At 38.5% G+C, this 21742-nt stretch overlaps 1 long non-coding RNA gene and 1 pseudogene across 1 annotated transcript in view; one reads left to right on the forward strand and one right to left on the reverse strand.

Annotated features, from left to right (window-relative positions):
* Positions 1 to 21742, reverse strand: part of LOC132498662 (uncharacterized) — a 333526-nt gene that overhangs the window by 208444 nt on the left and 103340 nt on the right. The window lies entirely within an intron of this gene.
* The window catches only part of LOC132498988 (uncharacterized), a 59187-nt pseudogene that overhangs the window by 36346 nt on the left and 1099 nt on the right, over positions 1 to 21742 (forward strand).

Consider the following 21742-nt stretch of genomic DNA (forward strand, 5'->3'; position numbering starts at 1 on the left):
ATGTCATTCATATAATGGAGATAATAATAATGATGATGATGCTTTATTATAACCTAAAAGAACTATTATAATAATTGCTATGGAACACTTTATAAACTATAAAGTCTGATATAGACATTAGTTACCTTCAAAATCCTGCTATAAGGCTGTGTACTCTCCACATCGACCTATATTATAATTGAGAATGATTGTCAACTAGGTGTGTATTTCCAAAGATATAATCATGTACACAGAATGTCATATGTCTATCAGGATCGTTTCTAAACACAGCCCTTAAAGTAGTGCTGTATTTGAAAGTGCTTGGCACATTTTAACTAAGTTAATAACCCTCCAGCTTCAGAGGGTCCTGTAATTCTTGTGTTGCTTAGCTATTGCTCACTGGAGGCTAAAAGAATTAAATCTTGAGCTGCAAGAGCCATATCAGGAATTAACCAGTGTGCTCCAGGCACACAACTCTGTGCCTTTTCCAGAGAAGCAGGGAGTAAAAATAACAGCAAAAGCTGATCCATGGAGCCCTTACAACTTCCTGGCACAGTGCTAAAGGCTTTCCAAACACTTCCCGCTTAACACTCACGACAGCCCTAGGAGATAAGTATTGTTTTCCCTATTTTTGAGATGAGAAAATTCTAATTTTCTGATAAGAAAAGATCCGGGACTGGGACTCATGATTGCTACCCCATGGTTCTACCCAGTAGATAGGGGCTGTGTCCTTCTAAGCACATTTAAGGGTAACTTGACATTAGTTTATCAGGCCCAAAGATAGAGCTTTTGCTTGGACTTTTGCCTCTTCACACTTAGGACGAGGAGAGAAGGAAGATAAAACAAAGCAGGTCATTTTTTCTGTTCACATTTTTAAAAGGTTTCAAATGTCCCATTTCTAAAGGGAAGGTGGGACAATCTTCCAGATTTAGTTGGCTTTGCCTCTCTTTCACACTAGGATGTATCCAATGACAGCTCCCTCATGAAAATGTAAGCAGCACAAACTCTCCAGAACATTTGTCCAAGTGCAATAGCAGCAAGTGCTGCGTTCCCCAGTAACCTTTTGAAAATCTGCCTGATATTAAAGAGTTGTTTTTCCATCTGCAACACTCCAATCATAGCAGCCTGTGATGAATTTGCTTTTTGTTTTTGTTTTTTTACATTTTATCCCAGTAAATGAAAAGAATTTCAAGGAGTGAGAGATTGAGGCTAATCTTTACCATCTGGGTGATTTCACTGCACAGGGCAGCAGGGAAACCTGACTATTTAGGCAGCAGCTAAATCCTGCACCAGCTGATGCACAGCTAAGTGCAGCCTCATTCATTGCAGGCTGTCAGAGAAGAGCGCACCAAAGCCTCATCATACTCCCGTGCCCAACAAAGTAGAGTGAATGCCAGTGAAGAAATGTTATAGAAGATGAAGCTACAGGATCATGGAAATTTAGAATGAATGCTTAGATGAGGTTTATTTATTCCACCAGCCAGGAGTCCCATTTGTCTAGACATAACAGATAACACGTTTATCTACTGTTGGGTGACAAATTGCCACAAACTAGCAACCTAAAGCAACATTCATTTATTATCTTGCAGGTCTGTAAGTTGAAAGTCTCATGGTTTTGGCTGGGTTCTCTGCTTAGGGTTCCACAAGGCCAAAGTCAAAGTGCCACATAGGCTGAGCTCTTATCCGGATGCTCCGGAGAGGAATCTGCTCCCAAATGCATTCAAACAGTGGGCAGAAGACAGCTCCTTGTTACCTAGGGTGGAGGCCTCCAGCTCCTTGTTGGCTCTTAGCCCAAGGCTCAGTTTCTAGAGACCACCTGCATTCCTTGTCACGTGACCCCCTCCATTGTGACGCCAACAATAGTATATGAACTCCTTCCTGCTCCTGCCTTGCAACTCTCTTCCTCTTCTGCCATCAGCAAGAGAAAGCTCTCTGCTTCTAAGGGTTCCTGTAATTAGATTAGACTTACCTGGATAATCTCCCTTTCAAAAGGTTAACTCTGCTATATAATACATCACTTTTACAGGTTCCAGGGATTGGGGGGCATGGAATCTTGGGGGACCCTTTTTAGATTTCTGCCTACCGCACTTAGCCAGTAGAATTAATAAAAATGTTGTTAGGCTTGTCATATCCTCAAAAGATAAAGATATTGTAAGTATAGGAAGAAGCAGTTAGAAATCATATTGAGGGACTTCCCTGGTGACGCAGTGGTTAAGAATCCACCTGCCAATGCAGGGGACACGGGTTCAAGCCCTAGTCCGGGAATATCCTACATCCCGTGCCGTGGAGCAACTAAGCCCGTGCGCCACAACTACTGAAGCCCGCATGCCCTAGAGCCCGCAAGCCGCATCTACTGAGCCTGCATGCTGCAAATATGGAAGCCCGCACGCCTAGAGCCTGTGCTCCGCAGCAAGAGAAGCCACCGCAATGAGAAGCCTGTGCACCCCAATGAAGAGTAGCCCCAGCTCGCTGCAACTAGAGAAAGCCCGCGCACGGCAACAATGACCCAATGCAGCCAAAAATAAAATTAAATTTAAAAAAAAAGAAATAATATTGAGAATTATGTCTAAATTTCTGGACATGAAACTTGCAAAGTTTAAATGGCGTACTGTTTACACTCCAAAGAAGTATCTTAAAGAAACCAGCCATGGTCCTTTGAAGAAAGTAGCAACAATTCTTCAGCAACCAATTCTCCTGAATATATGATTTTAGAAAACGTGCTAAAATATCCAACCTTGCTCTACAAAAAATAAGAGGCCACGGCTGTCCTGCTCACTCCCCACTTTTAATTCGACAATACCTTTATATCCTCTCTTTCATTCATAGCTAATGTCTTGAAATCAGCCTGGACCCATCTTGCACTTCATCTCCTGACCTGTTCCCCAGGTCCTGAGCCCTTGACGCAGCTCTGTTTGCTGCCTTCTATCACCCATCAGGCTCCTCTGGGACTAATGTAGTAGCTTTTCCCTGACCAGGTCTGCACTGCTTTTGGCTACTCTGTAAGCAGAATGTCAGGAACTCCCTCTCTGCTGAGATGAGGGACCCCTGTGATTGAGCTCTCTCAGCCTCACACCACGTGAAAAGAAAACCTACTCTGTGCAAAGAATAATTGGTTCTTTCCTGGCTAACCTTGTAAATCTTTTGAATTCCCTTTGTTTGCCATGCCACTTTTATGCACTTTGTTCTTCCATTTACATGTGATAAAAATATATCACATTATTTATTTTACTCAATTGCTTATTTAAAATGACATGTCTCCTTTATCACAAGGGTCGATTTTATCTCTTGCAGGTGGACAAGGTACTAGCAAATGTTAAAATGCTTTGTGAATTATTTGCCTAGAAATGATGGCAATCATGGTATTGAGGAGTTCTAGGTGGATATCCTAAACCAATGTAATGCCTATATATTGCCCGTATGACCAAACCTATGGGGTTATTAAGATGAGCCCAGGTTTATAAATGGTAAATTACCACGTTGCTGAAAGCTGAGAAGTTAATAGAAGAATTGTGAGGTGCTTTTTTCTGTATGGCTGGAACAAAAGTTGCTCCTAGCTAGTTTCCTGGTAAGTACATCCCCTGGTTCCTGTACACTCAAGCCCATCTCTGAGGCCAGTGTCAGGAAGTTTTTTTTTTTTTTTTTTCTGGTCATTAAACATGGATTTTGATTTTGATTAATAATTGATGTATTCATGCAAGTATAATGAAGTTTTCTTCCTGCATTCAATTTTTTTAAATGCGTTACCTATCTTGGCTTCCTAAGCTGAAATGCAAGCCTTGTTAAATTCCACACTTTTTTGTTTAATGGAGAATCTTTATCACAGCAAAAAACTTTGCTTCAAAAATAACTTTGGGGAATCTAAACGTAAGCATAATTTTTTAATTCTTAAAAATAAAAAATATTCTAACTGTTCTTAGCCACAGACTGAAAATTGTCTTATCATCGTTTAAAATATTTTTTAAGGAATTTTTTCTTTTTTTTAAAAAAAATTATTTATTTATTTATTTATTTATTTATTTATGGCTGCCTTGGGTCTTCGTTGCTGCGCGTGGGCTTTCTCTACTTGCAGGGGCTACTCTTCGTTGTGGTGCGTGGGCTTCTCATCGTGCTGGCTTGTTTTGTTGCAGAGCATGGGCTCTAGGCACGTGGGCTTCAGTAGTTGTGGCTCGCGGGCTCCAGAGGGTAGGCTCAGTACTTGTGGTGCATGGGCTTAGTTGCTCCTCGGCATGTGGGATCTTCCCAGACCAGGGCTCGAACCCTTGTCCCTTGCATTGCCAGGTGGATTCTTAACCACTGCACCACCAGGGAAGCCCCATCGCTTAAAACATTTTGTTTCTTTTCCCTCTACGTCATCAGGTAAGTTCTCCTCCATTCCAGATAACAAAAGTGAAGCAGTATGACAGTAGACAGAATCATTTCCTGCTAATATTTCCAAGAGCATCAAAATAAACTTAAGGAGCAGGCAGGTGGAAGCCCTTCAGGGGTGGAAGCAAAGTCATTACCAGACCTTTGCCCTGGACTTCACCCTGCAGAATCCCTGTCAGATCTTCCCCACCACCACCCCGCCCCCTTCGCCTACTGGATCCAAAATAAAACTTTGTAGCCAAAACATTCAGTGACAGATGGCTCACTTCATTGCTGTAATGTTACCCTTTGGGTCTCTGAGGGGATGATTCCAGGAATAGAAAGCAGGGCAAATACAGGAATGGATGTATAACAGAATCTAACACAAGTTAAGGTTTCTCCAGTTGCTGATGGAATCAAGACCTTCCCTCCTAAATTCTTTACGTTGAACAACAGGGAGTGGTCTCTCCCTCTCTCCAAATTGTAATTAGTACATAGACTGAGGCATGGGTCCAATGCCCCCTCTGACCCTGACCAGCTTGGTGATTTTTAACCTGCTCCTCAATTTCCTCATAAATAAAATGGGCATCATAATAGCATTGATACTTACCTTTAGGATTTAACTAAGTGCCCAGCCTAAGTTAACTAAGCCTAAGTGAGTTGAGCCTATGTGCCTAAGCACTCAAAAATGGTAACTGTTCATAGTTTCTTCCCACAATTTGATTAACTTGGTTTTGTAGAAAGGAACAATGCAAAATACAACATAAAACAAGATGCACAACATAGGAAACCTACCAAGGAAATGATCTTTTGTTAAAATTCCTAATTCAGATAGGACTTAAACAAAATTAGAGGAAAGCCAGCATTTTATTATGTTATTACGGAATCAGGGGATTTTCCCACTGAAACAGGCCTTAAGAAGCAATTACTTACTCTTTTCACAGTTGAGATCTCTAAAGCTAAAGGGGAGGTGGTGACTTACTCCTAGTCACATTGAAAAAGCTCCCTTGATAAAATTTCTCACATTGTTCATCAGAATTGCTTCTAAATTTCATTTTTTGTTTGCTTCTCTTTTTGAGAAAATGTATGAATTTTTTCTATCACATGCATTCACAAAGTTATAATTCATGAGGGTCCTGTGTTTTTTGTTTTTCTAATTTGGCATACCCTAATCTTTTCCCAGAGGTCTATATTTGTGCTGCTCTTTTCCAGTTTGTCTGATCACTGCTTTACCTTTTGGCACCTAATTCAACATACTTTTATCACCATTATCTGAATAGTACCACCCCATCTGAATGTACTTCACAGCTGCCCTCTTCTGCTGCATGCCTGTGCCTGGGTCTGCTTTCCTGTTACATTACCTGTCCATCTGTTCCTAAAAAATGCCATGAGGGAGTTATGGTGCTTCACATAGGTTTTGAAAATCTTGACCTTCATTAGGGGTTAGTCACTGCATATCACTGGATTTCTAACTTCCTTTCTTCAAAATTCTTTCCCAACCGAAAACCACACGAAATTAATCAGGTTCATGTTTTCTAAGGTACCTTCGCAAGATTTTGCTCTTATTATGATTTAGGTTGAATGCCCTTCAGAGTTAATTACTGAGTGCCAGAATCTTTACATGTATTACTTTTAATTTTATAATAACCCTATGCATTAGTGAGTGCTATTATCCCCATTTTATAGATGTGGAAACCAAGAATCAGGGAATTTAAGTAACTTCCCCAAGAGCCTATAGTGCAGGAAATGGCTGCCTTTCCCACTAAGCTAGGACGCCCAAGAGGGTCCTTTGGAGGACACAGCAATTGTTCTCAAATATTAGCATGCATGAAAGTTATCTGACATGTTTATTAGAAGTGTATACCACAGAGTGCATCCCCCAAATTCCAGACTCCATCGTCCAGATTCTGATTCAGTGGGTGGACCCAGGCTCTGCCTTTCAACAGGCTCCCTGGGAGACTCTGATGCAGGCCATCTGCACAGCACACGCAGCTCAGGAGAGATGCAGCCTGGCTCTGTATTCCCAACTATGCACCAGCTCCAAACCAGGCACCACATTTCCTGCTTTTCTTCCCCTTAACAGCTATAAATTAAGTGCTGAGATTCACATTTATAACAAAACTTAAGCTGTGTGGGGTTTTCCAGAATTCAGGTTTAATTGGGAGGCAGAATTCTAGCCTGGGGATCAATAGGTCTGTTTTCTCTGTCTCCTTCCTTTACTGACTTCTCCTACATCATTTGATCAAATAACTTAACCTCATTGTGTCTCATTCTTCTCCTCTGTAAATGGAATGTGAAAATTGACGTCCACTACACATCATAGAAGACCTCTAAAGAGGAAAACTGTGACCATGGGAGAAGCATGAAAAGCGTGTGAAAAGCTCCAGGCAAAGAATGTGGTGTGAGTCCTCAAGATGAGTTACAAGAGGGGCACGTTGATTTTTATCATGGTTACCATTTACTTTACAAAACAACCATTCGGCATTTGTGAGAGTGGAGGGCAGTAGCTTGCAATGCACAGGTTTTGTGTTCTTGGAAAAGTGATTTTAAGTCTATGCACCTCATTTTCTTCATGTGTGAAATGGGAGTAAAAGTATTATCAGTCTCGTGGAGTGTTAAGTTACTTCATGCTTCACATAAATAAGCTTTGACAAACTGCTCAGCCCAGCTATTTTTATTCTCAAGTGCTTGGCTTCAAACTATTGATAATATCAGCATATTCATTCTCAAGTCCCTGCTCTATGCTGTTGAGATACTGGGTCCTACAGAAAACAAATATGATACTGTCCCTGCTCTTAGGAAAGTTGCTCTCAAGCGGATGAGACACTCTTACATTATACCTAATGCAACTGACTTGGAGGGACTTTCACAATGTATTATTAAGGGGGAAAAGCCCCTTACTACAAAAAGTGTCCATAATATGACCCTAGCTTTTACAAACAATTTTAAAACAATGACTGATTCCTCCATATTTTCATATCACACATTATAAACACACATATAAACATATATATTTACAAAATACATACTTTACTAATTATATATATATATAATTAAGTTGTTTTGGAGAGAGAATAAAGAAATGAAAAAGAGAAGAAGAAACACACAGAAAAACCATAATAACAAGATAATTTTAAAAAATATAGAGATGTCCATGATAAAAGAGTGTATGTGATATGACCCCATTTAAATAAATTTGCATCTACATGTATATATATGTGTGTGTAAGTGTGTGTGTATGAAATGCATGAAAACGTAGTCAAAATACTAGCAGTGGCTACTCAAGGTATTGAAATTTAAGTGATCGTAATTAGGTGATCTTCTTCTGTACTGCTAGGCTGTTTCTTACAATGGCAAAAGTTATTTTTAATAACTGAAAACCTGGAACTGTGTCAAGGTATTTATTATTGTACATGATGAACTGCTTTATTTTGCTTTTCTCAAATTGTCCCTAAAACATATGAATTACTTTGAAATGAGAAAAATTATATTCTTTAAAGTGGTATTCTTAGTAATGATAAAGCACAGTGAAACAAAGATATTCTCGATAGAAGGCTAAAGCTGCTTCATTACCCAAATAAAGCTGACTACACAATGAACTTGTTTTGCCAGAAGAAACTCAGTTACTGAACTCTCCTTTCTCTTTTCCTTCTGTTTTCAATTACATAAATCTTGGATTTGTCGAAAGAATCTAGCTTTTTAAAAACTTTGCTGTATGGTTTCACTTATATTTTCCCAACTTATTATAATTTTCTACAGCTTATAATGTCCAAAACTAAACTCATTATATTCCTTCTGCCTCAACTGACTTCTCTTCTTATCTCTTTCTTCAGTAAGAATGTCACCACTATCCTTGAGTCACCCAAACTGGATATCTGGGGAAACCCTAGATCCTACTTTTAGTTCATTGTCACTTCTGTAGACACTACATCTTAATATCAGACCACTCTTATCACATCTCTTCCCCATAGCTACTGTCCTCATTGGTTCTGCCTAAACTGCAGCTGTTATCTTTAAATCAGTCCCCCGTCTCCACTTTGAAATTGTGATCAAGCAGGAGAACGTCTAAACTTCTTTACACACTACACGAATTGCCCGCCTATCTTCACGTCCTTGAGGAAACCATCTTCCCCAAACATGCTGCCTTGGGGACTTTTGGTCACAGTGCTCTCACTCCCCGTGATGCTACAAGCCAGGCAGTGAGAACTCCATCCCCCTAGACTCCATGCCTGGTTCAGAGAGAGGCATATGATAAGAGTAGGGTCAGGCATTCTGTCCCAGGACTTCTCGGCTAGAGTAAGAAGAAAAACTCTCTCTTGCTTTTAGTGGGTCACAGATTAATTTAGCAAATTCCTCTGGAAGACTTATTTTCTTGAAACTTTCTTGGAGGCCATATTCAAATAGTGTAGACACAAAAGAGCAAGTCATTTCTTTTGGTTGTCCTATAAATAGGCATATATTTTCTCTTTTTTTAACTATTTTTAAAATACATTTATTTTATTTATTTATTTTTGGCTGTGTTGGGTCTTTGTTGCTGTGCGCGGACTTTCTCTAGTTGCGGCGAGCGGGGACTACTCTTCGCTGGGGTGCCGTGCGCCGGCTTCTCATTGCGGTGGTTTCTCTTGTTGTGGAACATGGGCTCTAGGCGTGTGGGCTTCAGTAGTTGTGGTACGTGGGCTCAGTAGCTGTGGCTCACGGGCTCTAGAGCGCAGGCTCAGTAGTCATGGTGCATGGGTTTAGTTGCTCCACGGCATGTGGGATCTTCCTGGACCAGGGCTCGAACCCGTGTCCCCTGAATTGGCAGGCGGATTCTTTTTTTTTTCCTTACAATGTGAAAATGTCATTTCTTTTTTTTAAAACATCTTTATTGGAGTATAATTGCTTTACAATCATGTGTTAGTTTCTGCTTTATAACAAAATGAATCAGCTATACATATATATATATCCCCATATCTCCTCCCTCTTGCATCTCCCTCCCACCTTCCCACCTTCCCTATCCCACCCCTCTAGGTGGTCAAAAATCACCGAGCTGATCTCCCTGAGCTATGCGGCTGCTTCCCACTAGCTATCTATTTTATATTTGGTAGTATTTGTAAGTCCATGCCACTCTCTCACTTCGTCCCAGCTTACCCTTCCCCCTCCCTGCCTCCTCAAGTCCAGTCTCTAAGTCTGCATCTTTATTCCTGTCCTGCCTCTAGGTTCTTCAGAACCATTTTTTTTTTTTTTAGATTCCATATATATGTGTTAGCATAAGGTATTTGTTTTTCTCTTTCTCACTTACTTCACTCTGTATGACAGACTCTAGGTCCATCCACCTCACTACAAATAACTCCATTTTGTTTCTTTTTATGGCTGAGTAATATTCCATTATATATATGTGCCACATCTTCTTTATCCATTCATCTGTCGATGGACACTTAGGTTGCTTCCATGTCCTGGCTATTGTAAATAGAGTTGCAGTGAACTTTGTGGTACATGACTCCTTTTGAATTATGGTTTTCTCAGGGTATATGCCCAGTAGTGGGATTGCTGGGTCATATGGTAGTTCTATTTTTCGTTTTTTAAGGAACCTCCATACTGTTCTCCATAGTGGCTGTATCAATTCACATTCCCACCAACAGTGCAAGAGGGTTCCCTTTTCTCCACACCCTCTCTAGCATTTATTGTTTGTAGATTTTTTTGATGATGGGCAGGCAGATTCTTAACCACTGCACCACCAGGGAAGCCCTAAATAGGCATATATTTTCATCCAGTTTGGGAACCAACTCCAATTTTTGAAAGGTAACCAGGTTAGTGGTGGTTTATGATGATTTCTACTTTATTATCAGTGTGGTGGTTCCAAAAAAAAAGGGAAGCTATTAATTCTAATTTCTAATTTCAACTAGCCTATAAGTGTCTTCATTTTTCACACACCACATTATAGGATTATCATAGAAATTGTTTATTTTTTGTTCTACCTTTTTATTGATAGATAATATGCATTAAAAGTATACAAAGTGCATAGCTCAATAAATTTTCAAAACTGAAAACAACTTTTTTACTGTATATTTTTATGCACAAAAATAAAATTTAATGTGTCTAAGGTCAGGACTATGTTTTCATTTTTCTCAACCCCTAGCTTAATCCCACACCCAACAGTAATGCCCAATGTTGATGTCACTGTCCTTTACCTACCAGACAAAGACATTTTATACCCAAAAGTCATCAGGTAGAGAGGTTACTCCAGTGTATTAATTTAACAATAATTATTAATGTAGAACAATTATCAAGTGCTTATATGTACTATTATTATCTCAGTTTTTTGTTTTGTTTTGTTTTTTTATGGTACGCGGGCCTCTCACTGTTATGGCCTCTCCCGTTGCGGAGCACAGGCTCTGGACGCGCAGGCTCAGCGGCCATGGCTCTCGGGGCCAGCCGCTCCGCGGCATGTGGGATCTTCCCGGACCGAGGCACGAACCCGGGTCCCCTGCATTGGCAGGCGGACTCTCAACCACTGCGCCACCAGGGAAGCCCATTTATCTCAGTTTTATAGATCAGGAAACTGGTGGACAGAGATTTAGAAAGTGACTGAGATCAAATAGCCAGTAAATGGAAGAGAGCAAGACTGCAAGATAAAACTCAATTTCCCAAAAATAATTTATACCACCTAATTCCTCCACTAGGAAAACTACCATTTTCACTGAGACTGAGAAAAAACTCAATTTTTCTTAAGACCAAGAGATAGAATCCACTTTCCTTTAGTAAACATTAGCAGTGATTCAGCCTTGGATGAGGAGAGCAGTTGAGTGAACTCTAATAGTGTTTAAAATTCTCCACAGAAGACAAGGAAGAGCACATGTTAGAGATTACAGACTTACTTTTTATTTGTGGGCATCTTTCTGCATTTCTTACTGCATCCAGATCACCTCTGCAGCACCACCTTCTTTTCTATGTAGCTCCTTGTATGGAATCTTTGGGATCCTTAATTTGGGAGCTCTTCCTGAAGGGTGAGATGGTGCTTCTGAGTGGGCAGCCTGCCTCTCATCTCTCTAAATGCCTGTCATTTAATTACAGAAGGATGGATGGGACAGTCAGACCTTCCTTGAGGCTATTGAGAAAATCCCAACCAAAAACCCTGCAAAATCCCATTTACTCAAATTGCTTAAGGTGAAGAAATTCTTCAGATTCCTTAAGATATGTTAAAAAATAATCCAAGACTAATTTTAATGTGTAGTTTGAAAAGCTACCAATACTGCTAAGAGATTTCTGGGTGATACATTTATATTCTGATTCTGATTTTATTGTAAGAAGTTCCCTTAAAAATAAGAAGGAAACAGTAGGCATTAGGGATTTGGTACCTGCCTTTTTTTGTTATGTTTTTATTTAATATAGCTAAGATGAAGAAAAAAAATTGGTGAGACTTTAAATATAGTTGAAGTGAAGAAAAAATATATACACTAATTTGATGTCTCTGCCATGGAATGTTCTAAAGAATACAGTGGAAACAATATATCTTGAGTCTGAACTAGCAGAAACTACACATGAAGACTGAGTACATTACAGATCTGTAGACAAGGGAGGTAAGATAGAATAAAAGAATGATTTTGAAGTTCCCTTTTAACTAAAGTTAATGCATCACTGGAACTTTAAAAGCAAAAATAAATCTAAGCAATTTATTGTCTTTTTAAAGTAAGATTTTCAGGAACTTCCCTCATGGTCCAGGGGTTAAGAATCTGCCTTCCAATGCAGGGGATGCAGGTTCCATCCCTGGTTGGGGAACTAAGATCCCACACGCCATGGGGCAACTAAACCCGGACGCCGCAACTACCGAGCCCCTGCGCTTTGGAGCCTGCGCGCCACAACGAAGAGCCCGCGTGCCACAACGAAGAGCCAGCGTGCTACAACTGAGACTCAACATGGGCAAATAAATTTTAAAAATAAATAAGGTAAGATTTTCATTCTTTCACGAGTCAAAAAAATTGCAGCTGTAAAAGACTATGATGCACAATTTGTATTGGGGATAAAGAACCATGGTCCTAAACGTTAAGAAATTATCTCTTTCTTTGCCAAAGCAACTCTCTCAGTAAATGTCTTTCCAATCAAGTGGTAGCAACCACAGAAGCTATGCCCATCTGCATTTGCTTTGTGAACTTGATGATTTGAAGAACGATGAAAGTATGATAATTCCACTAAGCTATCAGCCCAAACTGCTTTGCTTGCAGCCCTGTGAATTATCCGTTTCTTTACTGATCTCCTCTCATTTTCAAATATTGGTGGGATCTGCTTAGGTGAGAAGGGTCCCAGAGGCATCACCTCTGCCCCTGCCTGCCCTGCCTCTCTTCATCCTGTAGTCTCATGACTACATGACACTCCAAACCTCATCTTGCTGGAGTCACAAGGTCATACTGACTGGTTTCTATGCAGTTCCAAACAATAGGTGTCTTTTAAAATACACTTTTTTCCTGATTTATAGTAATTTTAATATTATCACCAATATGCACTAACATTATTTATCTTTCTAAACTTAACTAGCACACCAGGTAAATGCCCCATCATGCCCGGAATTAAGTTAACATTTGATTAGGCAGAACGAGCTTTCCCATCAGTACAATACTCAGCCATTAAGCAAAACAACTGGTAGATACAGACTGAGTTGATGGCTATATGATGGTTCATATTAAGGAACCAGTATCAGCTACTGAACATTCACTATGTTCCATTCACTATGCTTATTTCACATCTCACAACCTCTGAGTTAGGTGCAATTGTTTTCCAAATTTTACATATAAGGAAACAGAAGCTTACAGAACCAAAATGTACACTGCTAGAATCTGGATTTGAACTTGTGCCCTCTCATACTCAGAGTTAATTTTAGATTTCCTCACACAGGAAGCTATGCATGACAATGGTCCAAACACACCAAGAAGCCCAAGCCTGGCCCACCATGAAGTGATGACATAAAGAGGAAAGTATTGTTTTTCCCAAAACTTGATGTGTCTAGGAGGGTATTATACAGGCAATTTTACCCAAATGCCATTATGAAACAAAAGAAAAACTAAAGAACATGGAAAGCTGGTACTCTTCAGGAATAATCATAACGAGGTAACACCCTTAAAGCCCCCAACTAAAGACCTTGCCTTTTTTTTCTTGTTAGGTTCCCATCTGTGTTCCTGTAGGTATGAAACTGGAAGAAGAGATATGGATTTGCAAATACCCTCACACCCAACAAACTCAAATTCCTTACCTGAATTCCCTAGAATGTCTCCTTTTTCAACCAACTTATTTTTATTTTGTTCTTTACTTGGTTCCATTGTATTCTCTACCAAAGCAATGTTTCCCAGCCTCCCTTTCAAGCCTCTAAATCTTGTTGCCTTTATTCAGTTTCTCTCACTGTATTGTACTGTTTTCATTGTTGTGGTCCATCTTACTCTTTCTAATTTCTTCTGTGGCTGTGAACATTATTAATACCCCTGCCCCGGCCCTGTGGATGTTATAAATCCTTCTGCCTACAGCATCTTTATTTTTCTGACTTTGTCTGGCATAGCTAAAGTAAACCCTATATTTACATAATAGATAACAGGTATATAATCTCTTGTGTGTATATTTGCCAAAGACACACCAAGACATATGATAATTCATGGATTTATTTCAGATTGAGATTGTAGTGTTTATCCAGAATGTGGATTAATTGTATAGATTCACAGACATTTTTTTTCTTCCATTTTTGTTGAGATGTAATTGACATACAGCACTGTATAAGTTTAAGGTGTAGAGCATAACGATTTGAATTACGTGGATCATGAAATTATTACCACAATACGTTTAATGAACATCCATTATCTCATGTAGATAAAAAATTAAAGAAATAGGAAAAAATTTTTCCTTGCGATGAGAACACTTGGGATTTACTCTTTTAACAACTTTCATATATTAATATGCAGAAGTGTTAATTATATTTATCATGTTGTACATTACATCCCTAGTGCTTACTTATCTTACAACTGGAAGTTTGTGCATTTTGACTGCCTTCATCCCAATCCACCCCCCAACCAACCCCCACCTCTGGTAACCACAAATCTGATCTCTTTGTCTATGAGTTTGGTTTTTGTTTTTGAATTATATTTGTTTTTGAAGTATAACAATGTTATGTTCCTGGTACACAAAGCAGTGATTCAATATTTCTATACATTTCAAAATTGTCATCACAATTAAGTCTAGTTACCTACCATTTGTCAACTTACAAAGATACTACATAATTATTGATATATTCCCTATACTATACATTTCATACTTGTGACTCATTTATTTTGTAACTGGAAGTTTGTATCTCTTAATTTCCCTCACCTATTTCTCTTCTATCCCACCTCTGGCAACCATCAGTTTGTTCTCTGTATATATGAATCTTTCTGTTTTGTTACATTTCTTCATTTGTTTTGTTTTTTTTAGATTCCACGTGTAAGTGAAATTACACCATATTTGTCTTTCTCTGACTTATTTCACTTAGCATAATATCCTCTAGGGTCCATCCATGTTGTTGCAAATGGCAATATTTCATTATCTTTCATGGTTGAGTAATATTCAATTTTATATAGATAATTTATTCTTTATCCATTCATTTACTACTGGAGCTTATGTTGCTTCCATATCTTGACTATTATGAACATAGGGGAGCATATATCTTTACAAATTAATGTTTTCCTTTTCTTTGGATAAGTACCTAGGAGTGGAATTGTTGGGTCATAAGATAATTCTATTTTTAATTTTTTGAGGAACCTCACATTGTTTTCCATAGTGGCTGCACCAATTTACATTCCCACCAATAGTACTGGGTTGTCCAAAAAGTTAGTTTGGTTAGTGAATACTTTGTTCAATAAAGTTCTTCGTGAAAATGAAAAATGTGTCTTTTTGTTTTACTTAGAACCAAATGAACTTTTTGGCCAACCCAATACATAATGGTTCTTTTTTCTCCATATCCTCATCAACACTTGTTATTTGTTGTCTTTTTGATAATATGTATTCTGATAGGTGTGAGGTGATATCTCATTGTGGTTTAGATTTGCATTTCCTTGATGATTAGCAATGTTGAGCTTTTTTTTTTTCATGTGCCTGTTGGCCACCTGTATATCTTCTTTTGAAAATGTTCATATTCTCTGCCAATTTTTTAATTAGGTTCTTTGGGTTTTTTTGATGTCAACTTGTATGAGTTCTCTGTATAGTTGGGAGATAAACCCCATGTCAGATATATCATTTACAAATATCTTTGACCATTCAGTAGGTGGCCTTTTTGTTTTCTTGATAGTTTCCTTCATTGTGCAAAAGTTTTTTAGTTTGATGTAGTCTCATTTCCATTTGTTTAATTTTGCTTTTGTTTCTTGCCGAGAGAGACACATCCAAAAAAATATTGCTAACTCCAATGTCAAAGAGATTATTGCCTATCTTTTCTTCTAGAAGTTTTATGGTTTCAGGTCTTATATTTAAGTCTTTCATCCATTTTGAATTTATTTTTATATGTAGTATAAGAAAGTAGTCCAGTTTGATTCTTTTCATGTAGTTGTCAAGTTTTCCCAGCACCATTTATTGAAGAGGCTGTCTTTCCCCACTGTATATTCTTGTCTCCTTTGTCATAGATTAATTAACCATATAAGTGTGGGTTCATTTATGGGCTCTCTATTTTGTTCCACTGATCTATGTGTCTGTTTTTGTGCCAGTAACATACTGTTTTGATGACTGTACCTCATTTGTATAGTTTGAAATCAGGGAGTGTGATATTTCCACTTATGCTCTTTCTCAAGATTGAGAAAATTACGGCTAATTGGGGTCTTTTGTGTTTCCATACAAATTTTAGAATTATTTGTTCTAGTTCTAGTGAAAAATGCCATTGGTATTTTGATAGGGATTGCACTGAATCTGTAAATTACCTTGGGTAGTATGGTCATTTTAACAATATTAATTCTTCCAATCCATGAACATGGTATATCTTTGCATCTGGTTGTGTTGTCTTTAATTTCTTTCATCAGTGCCTTATAGTTTTCTGAGTAAAGGTCTTTTATCTCCTTAGTTAAATTTATTCCTAGGTACTGTATTCTTTTTGATGCATTTACAAATGGGATTATTTCTTTAATTTCTCTTTCTGATAGTTCATTTTTAGTGTATAGAAATGCAACAGATTTCTGTAAATTAATTTTGTATCCTGCGAATTGACCAAATTCACTGACGAGTTCTAGTAGATTTTTGGTGGTGTATTAAGAATTTTTTATGTATAGTATCATGTCATCTGCAAACAGTAACAGTTTTACTTCTCCCTTTCCAATTTGGATGCCTTTTGTTTCTTTTTCTTGTCTGATTGGTGTGGCTAGGGCTTCCTATACTATGTTGAATAAAAGTGGGGAGAATGGGCATCCTTATCTTGTTCCTATCTCAGAGGAAATGCTTTCAGCTTTTCACCATTGAGTATGATGTTAGCTGTAGGCTTCTCGTATATGGCTTTTATTATGTTGAGGTGGGTCCTTCTATACTCACTTCCTTGAGAGTTTTTTATCATAACTAGATGTTAAAGTTTTTGAAAAGCTTTTTCTGCGTCTATTGAGATGATCATATAATTTTTTATTCTTCAGTTTGTTAGTGTGGTGTGTCACACTGATTGATTTGTGGATATTGTACATCCTTACATCCCTAGGATAAATCCCACTTGATTATTCTGTATGATCCTTGTAATGTGCTGTTGAATTCACCTTGCTAGTATTTTGTTGAGGATTTTTGCATCTATATTCATCAGTGATATTGGCCTGTAATTTTCTTTTTTGTGTGTGATACCTTTGTCTGGTTTTGGTATCTGGGTGATGTTGGCCTTGAAGAATGAGTACTGAAGCATTCTTTCCCTTGCAATGTTTTAGAATAGTTTGAGAAGGATAGGTGTTAACTCTTCTTTATGTGTTTGGTAGAATTCACCTGTGATGCTGTCTGAGCCTGGACTTTGTTGGGAGTTTTTAATTACCAATTCAATTTCTTTACTGGTAATTGGTCAGTTCATAATTTTTATTTCTTCCTGATTCAGTCTTGGGAGATTGTACATTTCTAGGAATGTGTCCATTTCTTCTAGGTTGTCCATTTTATTATGTATAATTATTCATAGTAATCTCTTATTATCCTTTGTATTTCTGTGGTGTTGATTGCAACTTCTCCTTTTTCATTTCTGATTTTATTGATTTGGGCCCTCTCTATTTTTTTCTTGATGAGTCTGGCTAAGGGTTTGCCCATTTTTAAATTTTTTCAAAGAACCAGCTCTTAGTTTCATTGATCTTTTCTATTTTTTTTAAGTCACTATTTCATTTTTATTTCTGCTCTGATCTTTATGATTTCTTTCCTTATACTAACTTTGAGTTCTGTTTGTTCTTTTTTTTTTTTTTAAGAAATTTAGTTATAAGGTTAGGTTGTTTATTTGAGATTTTTCTTGTTTCCTGACGTAGGCTTATATTGCTATATACATATCTTTTAGAGTCGCTTTTGCTGCATCCTACAGATTTTGAATCATTGCGTTTTTGTTTTCATTTGTCTCCAGGTGTTTCTCTTTTTTTAAATTTCTTCTTTGATTTCTTCAGCAACCCATTGGTTCTTTAGTAGCATATTATTTAGCCTCCACATGTTTTGTGTTTTTTGCAGTTTTCTTCCTTGTAGTTGATTTCTATTCTCATATTTCTTTGATTGGGAAAGATGTTAGATATGATTGCAATCTTCTTAAATTTACTGAGACTTGTTTTTTGGCCTAGGATGTGATTTATCCTGGAGAATGTTCCATGTATTGTACACTTGAAAAGAATGTGCATTCTGCTGCTTTTGGATGTAATGTTCTATATACATCTATTAAGTCCATCTGGTTTAATGTGTCACTTAAGACCAATATTTCCCTATTGATTTTCTGTCTGGATGATCTGTCCATTGATATAAGTGTGGTGTTAAAGTCCCCTACTATTACTGTGCTACTGTCGATTTCTCCCTTTTTTGTCCATTAATATTTTCTTTACGTGTATAAGTGCTCCTACATGGGGTGCATGTATATTTACAATTGTTATATCTTCTTCTTGGATTGATCCCTTGATCATTATGTAATGTCCTTATCTCTTGTTACAGTTTTTGTTTCAAAATCTATTTTGGCTGATATAAGTATTACTGCCTCGGCTTTCTTCTCATTTTCATTTGCATGGAATAACTTTTACATCCTCTCACTTTCAGTCTGTGCATATCTTTAGATGTGAAGTGAGTTTCTGTAGGCATCACATATATGGGTCTTATTTTTGTATCCATTCAGCCATATCTTTTGATTGGAGCATTTAGTCCACTTACATTTAAAGTACTTATTGATAGGTATGCATGTATTGCCATTTTGTTAACTGTTTTCTTGTTGTTTTTGTAGTTCGTTTTTGTTCTTTTCTTCTTCTTTTGCTCTTTTTCCTTGTGATTTGATGACCAGTGTTATTTTTGGATTCCTTTTTCTTCGATGTGTATGTCTCTATTTTTGATTCTGGTTTGTGGTTACCATGTGGTTACTTTTTTTTCTTATATATATATCATGAAGTATATATATATATATAGTTTATATGTGTTTATATATTTCAAGTTCCTGATCTCTTAAGTTTGAACACATTTTAACAATCCTGCATTTGTATTCCCCACCACCATGTTTACTGTTTTCAATGTCATATTTTACTTTTTTGTTTTATGTATCCCTTAGCTAGTTATTGTGGATATAGATGATTTTATTACCTTTGTCTTTTAACATTCCTACTCACTTTATATGTGGTTGATCTACTACCTTTACTGAATATTTGCCTTTACCAAAGAGATTTTTCCTTATATAATTTTCATATCTCTATTTATAGTCTTTTCCACTTAGAGAAGTCCCTTTAACATTTCTTGTGAAGCTGGTTTCATAATGATGAACTCTTTTGGCTCTTGGGTCTCTGTAACCTCTTGATCTCTCCTTCAAATATGAATGATAGCCTTGCTGGTAGACTATTCTTGGTTGTAGGTTTTTCCCTTTCAACATTTTAAATATATTGTGCCACTCCCTTCTGGCCTGCAGGGTTCCTGCTGCAAAGTCAGCTGATAGCCTTATGGGAGTCCACTGTACATAACAAGTTGCTTTTCTCTTGCTGCTTTTAATATCTTCTCTTTATCTTAAATTTTTGCCATTTTAATTACAGTGTGTCTTAGTGTCATTCTCTTTGGGTTGATCTTGTTTGGGACTCCCTGTGCTTCCTGTGCTTGGATGTCTGTTTCTTTTCCCAGGTTAAGGAAGTTTTCAGCTGTTATATCTTCAAATATGTTCTCTGCCATCTTCTCTCTTCTCTTTCTGGGACTCCTAATGTTAGTGCTAATATTAGTATACTTGATGTTGTTCCAGAGGTCTCTTAAAGTGCCCTCATTGAAAATTTTTTTTCTTTTTTCTGTTCAGCTTGGGTGATTCCCACTATTCTGCCTTCCAGCTTGCTGATCTGTTCCTCTGTATTATTAATCTACTGTTGATTACTTCTAGTATAATTTTTACTACAGTTATTGTATTCTTCATCTCTGTTTGGTTCTTTTTCATATTTTCTAACTTGTTGTTAGAAACTTCTGACTTCTCATCTGTTCTTCCCCCAAATTCTTTGAGCATCTCTATGATCATTACCTTGAATTCTTTATCAGGCAGATTGTTTATCTCCACTTCACTTAGTTCTTCTTCCATAACTTTATCTTGTTCCTCTATCACTTCATTTTGCTTAATTCTCCATTTTTATTTCTATGTATTTGGTAGTCTGGCTACCTGATCTTGGAGAAGTGGCCTTATGTAGGAGATGTCCTATGGGGCTTAGCAGCACACTCCACTCTGGTCACCAGCATTATATGCTCTAGAGGCACCATGTATGTGGGCTGTGTGAGCCTTTCATTGTGGTGGGCTGACTACTCTGGGCATGCTGGTAGGCATGACTGACCCTCAGTCTAGTTAGTCAGCAGGGCTTGCTGAGTACAGAGGCTTCTGGCCACTGGTAAGCAGGGCTAGTTCCTGCTACAAGTGGCTGTTTATGGCCTGCAAAATCCCAGTCCTGGTGCAGGCCCACTGGCGTGTGAGGTCAGGTCATGAGGTGGCTGGCTGCAGAGCCCTTGGGGGTGTGCCAGGGCTATTGCTGGCCCACTAGTGAGTGAAGCCAGGTCCTGGGGTGGCTGGCTGTGGCCCAGGGATGCAAAGTTGGTGTGGGCTTGCTGGTGGGTAAGACCAGAGCCCAGGGTGTCCCAAGCCTGGTGCCCACAGGTCCTGGATCTGGTGTTGGCCCAGTGGTGGGTAGGGCCATGTCCTGGCAACTAATTGTGGGGCCCTGGGAGTCCAGGCTAGTGACTGCCTACTGGTGGGTGGAACCAGGTCCTGGGCCCTCTGGTGGATGGATCCAGGTCCCAGGGATGCTGGGGGTTCAGGGGGTCCTAAAGCAACTGCCCTGCTGGTGGTTGGAGCTGTGTCCTTATCTGGCTAGCTCTTTGGCATGGGGTGTCCCAGGACTGGTGCCAACTGGCTGGTTGGTGGAACTGGCTCCCAGCACAAATAAGATAGTGGGAGGATTCCAAAATGTCATTTACCAGTACTAGTGTCCTTGTGGTAGAATAAACTCCCAAAAATGGCTGCTGCCAGTGTTTATGTCCCCAGGGTAAGTCCTAGTTGCCTCCTGCCTCTGCAAGAATCTCTCCAAGATCAGCAAGTGGATTTGACCCAAGCTCTTTGCAAATGCTTGCTCCTGCCCTTGATCTCAGAGCATGTGAAAATTTGTGTGCACCATTTAAGAGTGGAGTTTCTGTTTCCTACAGGCCTCTGGCTCTCCCCAAAGTAAACCCTGCTGGTCGTCAAAGCCAAACACTCTGATGGCTCATCTTCCCAGTGCAGGACCCCTCAAGAGGGGAGCCAAGTGTGGGGCTCAGACCCCTAGCTCCTTGGGGAGAACCTCTACAATTGTAACTATCCTCCCACTTGTGGGTTGCCTACCTGGGGGTATGGGTCTGACTAATACCACATTTCTGCCCCTCCTACCCATCTCATTGTGGTTCCTTCTTTATATCTATAGTTGTAGAAGATCTTTTCTGCTAGTCTTCAGGTCCTTCTCATCAATAGTTTCTCTGTAAATAGTTGTAATTTTGTTGTGCCTGTGGGAGGAGGTGAGCTCAGGGTCTCCCTACTCCACTATCTTGGCCACACTTGATTCACTGACGTTTAATTATACATCTAGCAATAATTTTTTTTTAAGAATCACTAGAAAAAGAATTATATTAAATGATAAATATACAAAATCTCACATAATGGTGATAATTATGAATATGATATTTTATAATATTATCATTATCATCTTGAAATGATAATAAAGATGATGATGACAAATCTATGAACTAAATGTCACTATACTTATATACACACAAAAAA

The sequence above is a fragment of the Mesoplodon densirostris genome, chromosome 11, assembly GCF_025265405.1.
Source record: "Mesoplodon densirostris isolate mMesDen1 chromosome 11, mMesDen1 primary haplotype, whole genome shotgun sequence".
Lineage (NCBI taxonomy): Eukaryota > Metazoa > Chordata > Mammalia > Artiodactyla > Ziphiidae > Mesoplodon > Mesoplodon densirostris.